The 12,359-nt window shown below is 43.3% G+C and overlaps 1 protein-coding gene across 2 annotated transcripts in view; it reads left to right on the top strand.

Annotated features, from left to right (window-relative positions):
- The first annotated feature begins 5,689 nt into the window (after positions 1-5,689).
- Positions 5,690-12,359, top strand: part of LOC310854400 (vang-like protein 1) — a 148,351-nt gene continuing 141,681 nt past the window's right edge. For both annotated transcript variants that reach the window (XM_083759026.1, XM_083759025.1), the window contains exon 1: positions 5,690-5,896. The gene's annotated coding sequence lies outside the window, so the exon portion shown is untranslated. The remainder of the gene's footprint in view (positions 5,897-12,359) is intronic.

Raw genomic sequence — 12,359 nt, 5'->3', positions numbered from 1 at the left:
CCCTTGTGCCTCCGCGCCCTTTTTTTGTATTTGACGTGGGAGCAGTCACTGTCTGACGAATGTTTCTGTTTCTTCTTTTAAAAGAGTTTAAATATCTTATTATGGGGAAGAAAGGAGTTGTTGTTTACAACTGAAAATAAGGAATCGTGTTTTTGCTATAGCCTAATATAATTGAAAATCCCTCAATCAATAAGCACATGATAATAATGACCTACAGCTGTAAACAGAATGCAAGTTAAGAACAGGCTTTTACTTCCTCGTATTTGGGCATTTTACCATGACGTTTGACATCTTTGTCCAGAGGAATAGGTGCAGGCAGCATGGACTTTGCCTACAAATAAAGTAAGTGCCACCATTATAGTTAGCCTGTGTTTGTATTTAGCCTGTGTTAAAGTTTTGAAAAAAAACGAACTCTTTGTTTTGTTTATGTTGTCATATGATGATGGGAGTGCACTGCAGGGAGGCCTATAATTATGCTGCTGGCCATTTTAGTTCTCTTGTTTTCTGCTTTTCTGCACTTGTTTATTGTAATTTGTGTTATAATAATAATTGTATATAATTCTACAATGCGTACGGTGAACACATCATAAACTGCCTTTGCAGGCACATTTGTTGTTGATTTATTATAGCCTCTAGTCTAGACTGAGGCTACTATAGGCCTACTGTAGGCTAATATATGAAGTTGCTGCACTGTAATTATGCCAAGAAGCCCACCTTTAAATGTGGTAGGCTAACCTAGGCTGGCAAATCGTTCACTGCATGTTAACGGCACGCATGGAATACAGAAACCGTTCTTCTGGGGAACGGGGGTCGGGGGATGATTCTACAGGGTCTGCGGCGGGCCTCTCATCTTAAACAATGCTAGACAATAGACATGGCCTGCTGAGCATATAATACTATAATTGACCGGTTGGATGGAGGATGGAAATGAAGACATAAGAGGCCAATTAAGGGTGTTCTCCGTCACTTTGGCCAAATTGGCCTCCCTCCCTCTTGATTCTGGGCCAGTGTTTATTTGGCTCTCAGTGGGAAGGCAAAAAGGGAAACTCGAGGTTCATGACCTAGGCATGACCTGCATTGTGCTGTGTGGAGTGTGTGTGTGTGTGTGTGTGTGTGTGTGTGTGTGTGTGTGTGTGTGTGTGTGTGTGTATGTGTGTGTGGCGTGTTGTGTCAGAGGAGGGGGGAGTCGGGGGACAATTGACTATATGCAGACCGGGCCATCTTGCCATTATATTAACTTAATGGCAGGGTGGTAACTAGATGCAATTTCCCATCGACAGCCCATACCATACATCCAAACAGAAAAGTCCTATCTGAGTGTATTAAACAATGTCAAACTCACCAACATTGCAGCTGTACGAAAAGCTTGAATTATCCTGTTTCTATCTGCTGTGCTCGTTTCATAAAAATCCACTGTGTAGACATGTCATGAGGACACTCTCATGACATGAAACTAAACTATCATTTAGCTGGGGACCCCCTGGAACTCCCTCAAAGGACCCCACTTTGGGAACCACTGCTTTACATAATGTGTTGTCCACATATGTTTATATATCTGCTATTTTCATTTTTTAGGGACACCAGATTGAAAGTATAGAGTGAGGTGTCACGCAGAGAATGGTAGACAATGAAATGCATATTATATGATGGCAGGACAAGGAGGCTCAACGGGAAAGACGAATACTTACCAAGTACGCTATACCGTGTCGTTATCGGAGGTTGTGTGCATTGTGTTTTGTCACTGACTGTGTCCAGACATCATGCCACACCCGTGCACGATGCACTTCCATGCACAACAATGATGGTTATCGGTTGTCTGTTTTGTTTTGCCTCTTTTCAAATAAATGAGTGGCGTGCTGCCTGTCAGAGAGGCATCCTAGTACTAGATGATGCAATGAGATGCAATGAGAAACAAAGAGAGAAGTGTGGAGGCGAATCGTAAACTCTTCTTGCACACTCAAAGAAGATGGGTGTTCAGTGGTTCCTTGCGGAACAGTGGTATTCTTTAGCCTCAGTCTAAATGGTTGCCTCTCAACTCCTTTATGGGCACGCAGAATGGACAGATGAGATTACTGTCCTTTTGAAATTCTTCAGCACTAATAGAGTATATATATATTTTTTTTTAACGATTTTGCCTTTTTTGATAGTTACAGTGAAGACAGACAGAGAGGAAAGAGGGAGAGAGAGAAGGGGAGAGACGTGCAGCAAAGGTAGCCATGAATGGGATTTGAACACGCGACACGCTGTCAGGCAAGAGCCTATAATGTGGCATGCGCCCTGGACCACTAGGCCAGCGGGCGCCCCCAACTAATAGAGTATTAAACCATACTGTCAATGTTAACAGAAATAAACAATCCTTAAAGGTTCTGAGCATGCCATACATTCTCAAATACTCTTTTGCAGTAAGATAACATTATCTTTCTAAAATATCTAAACTTCTAAAGGGATGATTCCTTTGCTCTACTTGACCAAAGTGCCTCTCATTAGAGTGCACAGAATAGGCCTATTGAATATGTTATCTATTGCCTTGAGCTTTCTGGAGACATAACATAACGCTTTGTCTGTGTCTGTTTCGCGTTTGCAGTCTCGTGACATGTCAGATTTAGCTCCAAAAATCTGTGACATCCCTGTAATGCAACTTTAACCACATGAACCCTATATAGCGTCCCTATTCTGGCCGTGTCGTGGCAGGCGATTATCAGTGAAAATAGCAGATCTACAAGCTCACAGTTTCGCAATGCGACTAAAGGAGAGGGCCAAATACAGACCACTGGGGGACCTTGGCCAATGAAGTCTAGATAGCATTTCTGTAGACTTAGATAGCATCTGATACAGACTTATAGCATGTTATGTAGACGGCACTATAATTGCATTGTTGCGAACGCAGTGAGCCACTTACTATGACAGCAAGGGCTGAATGTCTGTGTGTGTGTGTGTGTGTGTGTGTGTCACGCTGTTACACCACCCGCCCGCCACCAGAGGGCGCAGCTGTAGCACACACACACACACACACACACACACACACACACACACACACACACACACACACACACACACACAGGGCGCAGCTGTAGCACACACACACACACACACACACACACACACACACACACACAACCACACACACACGAGCTGCGTTCGCTTCCCGCGTTTGCGCGTCTTACTTGTATATAGTCATAGCACGCCATAGTACATATGTATAGCATAGTAGTATATATATATAGTTTATATGTATAGTCTCATAATATAGATATTCCACTGTTACTTTCTTAGCTTACGCATGTTTTATGATAAATGCTTTTTTGTGATGTATTCCCATGCTTTTGTTCTTGCTTATTGTAAATCGCTCTGGATTAAGAGCGTCTGCTAAATGCCTAAATTGTAAATTGTATTTTAAATGGTTAAGAAGTGCTGTTAAAATAAGTGCTGTTTTCAAAAGAAACATAATGACATCTTGAGTACTGTCTGGCTAAATGTAGATACTCTCTGTATATTTTGTCTAAGATTGTGTCGCTCGTTGAAAAGGCAGGTCAGAGGTCATATGACACGACTAAATGTAAATCGGCTTACTGTGTACTGTATGTACTTTACGAGCCACTGTTTGGTAATTAAGCATTCTTCAAAGTGGAAGGGGCGAGTCTTAAGTCTAAGATGAATGTCAAAGTGCACTACTTATTTACACATAAATCAATGACGTACTAGCCTACATGTCTCACTGACTGTGCATTAACAATGTAGTTACTCCATGCTACCTATTATGTGGTTCTCTAGCCGCAATTTGCAACTCTAGATTTTTTTACAATGGGTTGAATCTAGAGTTGCAATACCCTCCATCCACTTCCAATTCATGATTTTCGGTTTCTGATCTGCTGGTCTTAAATGACGTTAAACTCACCAACATTGCAGCTGTAGTCCAAGCTTGAATTATCCTCTTTCAATCTGCCGAGCTTGTTTTTCATAAAAATCCCCCGTAGTATGAGTTACTTTCTGTCCAAAATATTCCAAGAGTGACATTTCCGAGCCGCCATTTGTATTTTTGCAACGTGCCGTAAAACAAGATGTGAGGGGGAGCGCTTGTTTAATAGAAGGCTGTGTGTGATGGGGCGTCGCACTGTGTCTGCCTCTTCTTTGGGTGTCTTACCTGCGCAGGTAAGATTCTATTAAACAAGCGCTCCCCCTCACATCTTGTTTTACGGCACGTTGCAAAAATACAAATGGCGGCTCGGAAATGTCACTCTTGGAATATTTTGGACAGAAAGTAACTCATAACATGTCTACGGGGGATTTTTATGAAAAACAAGCTCGGCAGATTGAAAGAGGATAATTCAAGCTTGGACTACAGCTGCAATGTTGGTGAGTTTAACGTCATTTAAGACCAGCAGATCAGAAACCGAAAATCATGAATAGGAAGTGGATGGAGGGTATTGCAACTCTAGATTCAACCCATTGCAAAAAAATCTAGAGTTGCAAATTGCGGCTAGTGGTTCTCAAACCTTTTTGTGCCCAAGGCACCAAAGGGCCAGAGTGTAGAGTAGGAGAGTAGCGACATGCTTTGATCTCGCCGCAAAGCGGGTGCCCACTGCCTATTGGGCTATAGTTCCAAACATTGCTCCTATGGCTGGAACTATCCCATTGAGATAGAATGAGCACTTCCGCATTCCATTGTTACAATGGGAGTCAACACTAGTGTCGCCACTCTCTTACTATATTACTCTGCAAAGGGCAAGGCACAGCACCTGTATTCATATCGATTCATGTCACAATATCCATGCAATATATATATATAGCCTCTATAACACGTGTTATCACTCATATCACTCTTTTGTATTTTCATTTACTAATGCCAAAGATGGGAAGATAACATCGGAGAATGGACACACTTGAAACTCAGTGTGGCAATGAGAGCTGCCGAGGACAGAGAGGGATGGAGAGAGCTGGTCAACAGATTGTCTGTGGTGCCCCCAAGGGTTATGGGATAGGTGAGTAGGTGAGGTGAGAGAATGCTTTAATTTTAAATAAACTAGAATGGCGCCCGTGGGGCCTCTACAGCGGTGCCCGTTGGGCACTGGCCTACTTGGAACGATGCAAGTTGGAAATGCATGCCCCGCCCAGTTATTACAGTATGTGTCCCTTTTATGCCTCTATATGGGGTTCTATGTAAGGCATGGGGGTCCGACCTACTTGACACCTGGCACTGCACCCCCTGCTGTGGAACGTGTGTTGGATTTGGAATACAAGGCATATTCATTGATGCAATAAAATAAAAAATAGTCCTACGATGGGCGATGCCCCATATCTAATCCAAAAATATTTCTTTATATATTTCTTCTTTTTTCCCCCCACACTTGCTTTGGCAATGTACTGAATCAGTTAATGTAGCCTAAATGTTATCCATGCATGCCAAGAATTAAAGGTTAAGCACAGTTGAATAGAAATTAATTAAATTAAACGACAGAGACACTGTCTGGCACAGGGTGACAGGGGGCGGGGGGGAAGAGTAGCTGAAAAGAAAATGCTAAAAAGCATTTTTACTTTTTGTACACTTGAAGTTTCTTTTAAATAGTGTGTAATGTAAAGTAAACACGTCCCCCCTAGCGCACTCCTCTCGCACTACAAGCAGACAGACCCCCCCCAACTTAGTCAGGCAGAAGCACTGCCCCCTGTGTGAGATTCCTCACTGCCAGGGTGATTCCTTCGGTAACCCAGGGCTGCCTGTGCTGTGTGCGAGCGCTGCTGTGTCTAGCTAGACCAGACAGACTACCTTATGGTGTGTTGTGTGTGTTCTTCTGTTCTGTTGCTGGCTGCCCGGAGAGAGTGGCGAACTATTTCATGGTTATATTTGTGGATGGAAAACGGTCGCAATCGGAATGACACCTCCTCCACTGTAAAATGGTGAGTTTTCCCTTCCGAACAGTGACAATACACCCGGCTGTTCGGATTAATCCTGCAGTTGTGTGGTGTTATGTAGTGGAGACGTGGTGTGCGCTTTGAAGTGTGAGAGTGTGGCTATTCTGTCTGGGTTCTCGTGTTTTAAGGCTACCATTATGTAGGTTAACGTGGTGTCCATTCGTGTGTGTAGACCCATAAAGTAGACTATATAGCCGGTGACGGTGTGTTTAAAAAAAATGTAGATAGAAGTCTTGTGGAGGAAACATGTATGTTTGTAATAAAGTGTGTTGCGACCAGAACACGCCCTTGCTGTATACGTGTGTGAGTGTTGTCTACCTGTATGAAAGGCAGCTCTGCCTCTGCTGGAATGCTTTCAACTGGATTTGAATGGACGACTGCACGCATAGCCTGCCTACACAGTACACACAGCTACCGTTTCTTATCTTTCGAATGTGGAGTTGAACATTTCATAAATCACAATTCTGTTTCGAGATCAGATCAACCGCAACGTGATTGCATATAGGATAACATATAATAATAAGTGTGGTTTGTCCCCCACTCCCCCCAATCCCCAATGCGGTGCCACTGCATGGTCGCATTCCAGGAACTATAGGATTGGAATAATGATTATAATTGAAATAGCTCCATTGCAGGGCGGTGTCGCTTGCCGATAGGAACAAGGCGCTAGCGACTATACTACAGCGACGCGTATAGTGACTGTTCCGTACAGCTGTTCAGTTTTTAGCTTCAGTTTGGAATAAAGGAAAAGTCAAATTCTGTCACACACACGGTTGACTGGTTACACTGTAACCAAGCAAGGAAAGAGCGACAAACTGGATACATTGTCGCTTGTCGCGTCATTGTTTTCGGGAAGGAATCGCAATTCGCAAATAAATACATACCGGGTAAATGAAAAAATAAATAAAATAAACATGCATTATTGCGTGGGTGGGGAAACACCTCAGGCATGCAGCGATCACATAACCCCGAGCCGAGCGCTGTCTTATATTATGTTTGGTCAAATGAAAAGCTGATTAGCTGAAACAAGTAAAGTCAATGGGGAGGGACCGGGTACGAGGGCCGAAACCAGGGAGTTTCCTGTGTGAAGTGAGCCCCGCCGGTGTTGCAGTGCGTGTTGGACACACACACACACACACACATACACACACACACACACACACACACACACACACACACACACACACACACACACACACACACACACGTACAGCATGCAGAGTCAGACCAACCAGCTGTAGAGCTGCTTACACTGTAAACGCACGCACACTTTACGACGTGCGTCTTGGACCATCACACTCACACACCACTGTAGTAGGATCACTAGGGTGTGTGTGTGTGCGAACGTGCAAACGATGGCTACAGCAGTGGTTCTCAAAAAGTGGGGTGCTTGAGGGGGTTCCAGCCTCCAGGGGGTCTCACTTTAACCATTTATTTTGAACCCAACAAAAAAAATCTCAGTCAGTGTCTCATGTCTCTCGCATGATGAGAGACTAATGTTAACCGTATGCCTGCCTGGTCTTCTAGGCTCTAGAAAGTCCGAGATAGCCATACTGTGCTCAGTAGCTTCAGGCAGTACTACTTGTCCACCTGCAGGTGCATGTCGTATACCTCAGTGGTTCTCAACCTTTTCAGGCCGTGAGTGACCGCCCCAAAATAGTCATATTTGAACTATAGGGACCACAGGAGTTGAGGCATTACATTTAGTTTGGTTCCACAGATAAATAGATAAAAAGTGTGAAAACAGATGCGAGGGCTTTGTGTGTCTGTGAGTGTGTGCACCAAATTTGAAATGATTTGATTGGCTGAGCACGTGATGTATGATGATGTATGACGAATACGATAAGGGCGCCCCTCACTTCACGCAAGTGTGATTAAAAAAAAAAATAGGGGTCAAGCCCTGAATGGGCGAAGTTTTGGTAGTTCTGTGTTGTCGTTATCAACGAAATTCGGCAATATTATTAGACCTTGACGTCTCCAAATGAGTCAATTTTATGATTTGCTTGATTCACGATTGACGACGTTAACAAAGTGACATCAAAGAATTTGGTAGATGTATTTCGCCCTTGAAATCTCATTTCCATTCATTTGTGTGGAGTACTCTGGACCCTGTTGCATGGTTGGTTGCGGGAGTACAGCGTTTACAGACAACCCCTTTAGCCAATCAGTGTAACGAAAGAAAGTGACGTTATCTCCAGTCTCCAACCAGCTATTTAGTGCTCATTTGTAAATTCTGTTGACTTCTTTCTCTCAAGTTCGATCATCAGTGTTTCTATGGCTTGTGCATATTGCGTAATTGCGTATAGCTCATTCGAGAGTAGAGTTGTTCCGATATACCGATACTGGTATCGGGTACTCTGGCCGATACCACCCTCAAGTACTCTGAACCGGTCCGATACTCTGACCCGACTACCCAAAAATCCAATTGACACTATAGGCTGAACGAATGCAACAGGAGCAAGTCTGACCCAACACTGCAGCAAATCGCCAAAAACAGCCGATCTAAAAGAATAAATGACAACTGACAAAGTGTAGATCGGAGATCCATCTGCATCTATGAGAAAAAGAAGGGTAAAAGAAGTGGTTACTCAACAAAAAAAAAGTATTAGTATCGGTACTCGGTATCGGCGTCCGGCGAGTACAAAAAAAAAGTAAAAATGAAGTACTTGTATTCTGTCTGAAGTCTGAAAAAAAATGGTATCAGGACAACTCTATGCGAGAGGAGATGCTGTGAGATTAGAAAGCACTAATCATTCATTAAGCAGACGGGCAGCATCCTCAGGAGGACTGACAGGAATTACCAGGCACTTATTTCCTTTTTAATGTGACCAAATGACACAGTTAATGGATTCATTTGTGCACTCTCAAAGTTAACGAACGGATAAGTTAACACCGAGGATTAGGAGGATTACCAGAAGTACAATGACGCCAGTAAACTCTTCTGAATCTGTGGTGTCACGGTGTTGTCATTATCGGTGACACACCGTCACTCACATTTTGATGGGACTCAGTCAGTCAGCTCACATTTGCTCTGGGCATGTTTTCAGCAAGCCAGTGGTGCTGCCTGTTCCCTAAAACCCAAATACTGCTGGCGGTGGGCGGTCCAATTAGGCACTTATTTATTTAACCCATTCTGACCTGAGATCAGATTCATACGAGGTTTCCACTGGACACGCACTGGTCTGATTAACCCATTCTGACCTGAGATCAGATTCTAGAAATGTCAGTCGTTCTTCGATTTTTCAAAAATAGCAGACCTACAAGCTCATATCGCGCCACTCGGTGGCGCGATATGAGCTTGTAGATCTGCTATTTTTCAATAGCTAAAGCACGACATGATGCCAACACCAAAATGGGTGCCCGGTCAGAATGGGTTAAATAAGTTTAATTGCCACCTAGATTAATTGGATGCCGAACAGCAGGAGGTGAATTACAGTGTTCTACCTCAGTGGTTCTCAAAGTGACCCTTTCGTTTAGGGGGACCCTTACAGGTCTGTAACTCTGAGAGTGTACGAATGGAAGTTATGGCTGTCCTTGAAATGAAAAAGTTTGACAAACTGTGTTCTACCTGATATACAATAGAATTCCAACAGTAGGCTCACTAGAGGCTGGAGAGGGAATTTAATTAGAACCAATATTTTGGAGCAGATTGTTGCCAGGTCCATTTTAAAGTCAGCATTAATGACTTGGAAGTAACTGATGTATGAAGCTTCAGGCAAGTTCGTCTGCATCACCATATGGTAGTCTGGAACCACACTACTGCTAGCTTTATTTTTGTCATCATCATAACCTTTATTTACAATTTACAATTTAGGCATTTAGCAGACGCTCTTAATCCAGAGCGATTTACAATAAGCAAAAACAAAAAGCATGGCAATACGTCACATACATAAAAAGTAGTTTTTTATGCATGAAACATGCGTAAGAGCGTAACATCTATATTTAAACGGAGTACAATTGAGGGGCATGTAGCCGAATACAGAACACAAATCAACATTACGCAAATCAACATTTTACAACAGCAATCTTAAATATATGAATCAACTATAGTGTAGATTATTGTCCTAACACAAACATTAAATGCCATTGACAATGAATGGAGCATTTATTTAGGCAATTTAGGCTCTGATTATAGAAATAGAAAGAAAGATACGGGGTGGGGGCCACCCCTCACCCCATAGAAAGTGTGTGTGTGGGTGTGTCTGTGTGTGTGTGGGTGTGGGTGCGTGTGCGTTTTAGTTTCTGTGAGAAGAGAGAGAGAATGGAGGTAGAGCGGTTACATACATTATGTTATAATTTAGCTATTGAAAAATAGCAGATCTACAAGCTCATAGCGCACCAGCTTGTAGTTCTGCTATTTTTGAAAAATCGTTAAAATGTGCCTCAAATCTTTCCGAAAATTGTCATGATTAAAAAAATATTTTTGGAGAAAATACAAAAAATGCAGGATAGAAACGGGTCAGTCAAATAATCCAACAAAGAGATCATACCGTATTAGAGATATCGCATGTTTGCATTGTAACGTTTTGCATTCTTCTTATTTATTGGTCCCCCTCACAATGATGTCTGTGCTTTTGTATCGTCTGAGTGATTATGTGATGTGAATATGTGTCTTTTTGTATGTCTGTTTTTAGTGCACTGAAACAAATAAAGTCTTGAATCTTGAATCTTGTGTACATACAGCTGGACTGGATGTCCATTTGACCCACTTTAAATCAGTGATCATTAACTGGAAGTTGACGACAGCCACAGCAGTGGTGGTTCTTCCTGTCCCTGAATGACGCAGCACCTTTGTTCATCTCCATAACATCTTTTTGGTTTACTTGGATGTGTCTAAACTAAAACGCATGGGTTTTGTGCAGTTGGGTTGTCCCACTTCTCTCATTGTGTTCCAGCAAAGTCTTTCTGTTTTTGTCTGACGATAATAATGATGATGATGAACAAACAGTGTGGTCTATAATTATGCTGTCTGATGTCAGGTGCACACAGGTGTGCTGTGTGCACGTGGAAGTCTGATGTAGCTGATGCAATGACGTAGCTCTGTTTTTTTGTGGTTCTCCACTTTGCTCCCTCTGACCCTGTCTGTCTGCTTTAAATTATTCTACCATATTTGTTGGATTAAATTGCATTCACCTAAGCGTCTTGAGTTTGAATTGGTCCCCGATTAGACGGCTAGAATGACAATCAGCTGTGATCTGGGACCTCACAGCTGACATTGACAACCAATATTATAGTGGGGCAGAAGTTTATTTCACTCAAAGTGAAGTCTGCGGTCCCCAAGAGTCCAAATGGACCCTGCAGGCTTACAGGTATGTAACTCTTGAGAGTTATGGCAATCCTTGAAATCGAGGTTTACTTTGGTTATACATTCCATTGGGGCAAGGCAGTGGCTCAGGAGGTGGAGCGGAAAGAGATGGTTCCCAGTTCCATCCCCGGGCTCCCCAGAGTTGGTGTCAAAAGTCTCCTTGAGCAAGACACTGAACCCGCAACTGCTTCCGGTGAGAAGGTTGTCCTCTTGCGTGGTCTCCTACACCGTGGGTGTGTGTGCGTGTGATGCACACGTGATGGCGATTGCCATGATCCCCATCACCTACTGTCATACTGTGACATCACTGTTGTAGCTATACGGCGAGTGCAATGATGAAGAATTGTACTGTAGAGCATGCACAAACACTCTGGTAATCAGAATCAGCTTTACGGTCACAACCCATTTTGGGTGGGAACCCCCTTTTGGTGTTAGCATTATGTTATGCGGTGGGCGGCGCGCTATGAGCTTGTAGGTCTGCTATTTTTGAAAAATCGAAGAACGACTGACATAGAAACATAGCTTTTTCAGACAACTTGTCAGGATGCAGAAGACGTTTTTAGAATCTGATCTCGGGTCAGAATGGGTTGACACATGGTTACAGGTATAAAGAAATGGGTGCACGGTCCATCATTGTGTAGTTTTAGTTTCTGTGAGAAGAGTACAAAAAATACAAATACAAAAAACGCAGGATAGAAACGGGTTAGTCAAATAATCCAACAAAGAGATCATACCGTATATGGAGATATCGCATGTTTGTAGGCCTTGTAGCAGACATGTAGGCTGCATGGCTGAGATGAAATGTTTTTATAACCCCCCCCCCCCCCCCCCCACCTCCCCCCGCACATGCCTGATGCATGTGTACAAGAGGACAGGCAACGCCACCCCCCCCCCCCCCCCCCCCTTTCCCCGGGCCCTGGGCCAGTGACGACAAAAGAGGTGTTAACCCATTCTGAACGGGAACCCATTTTGGTGTTAGCATCATGTTATGCTTTAGCTATTGAAAAATAGCAGACCTACAAGCTCATAGCGCGCCACCGAGTGGCGCGCTACGAGCTTGTAGGTCTGCTATTTTTGAAAAATCAAAGAACTACTGACATTTTTTGAATCTGATCTCAGGTCAGAATGGGTTAAGGTGCGTTCAGAC

This window comes from Protomyctophum parallelum, assembly GCF_964188405.1.
Source record: "Protomyctophum parallelum genome assembly, chromosome: 23".
Taxonomy (NCBI): domain Eukaryota; kingdom Metazoa; phylum Chordata; class Actinopteri; order Myctophiformes; family Myctophidae; genus Protomyctophum; species Protomyctophum parallelum.
Note: the sequence above shows the minus strand (reverse complement) of the source record. Positions and strands in the feature narration are given on the sequence as shown.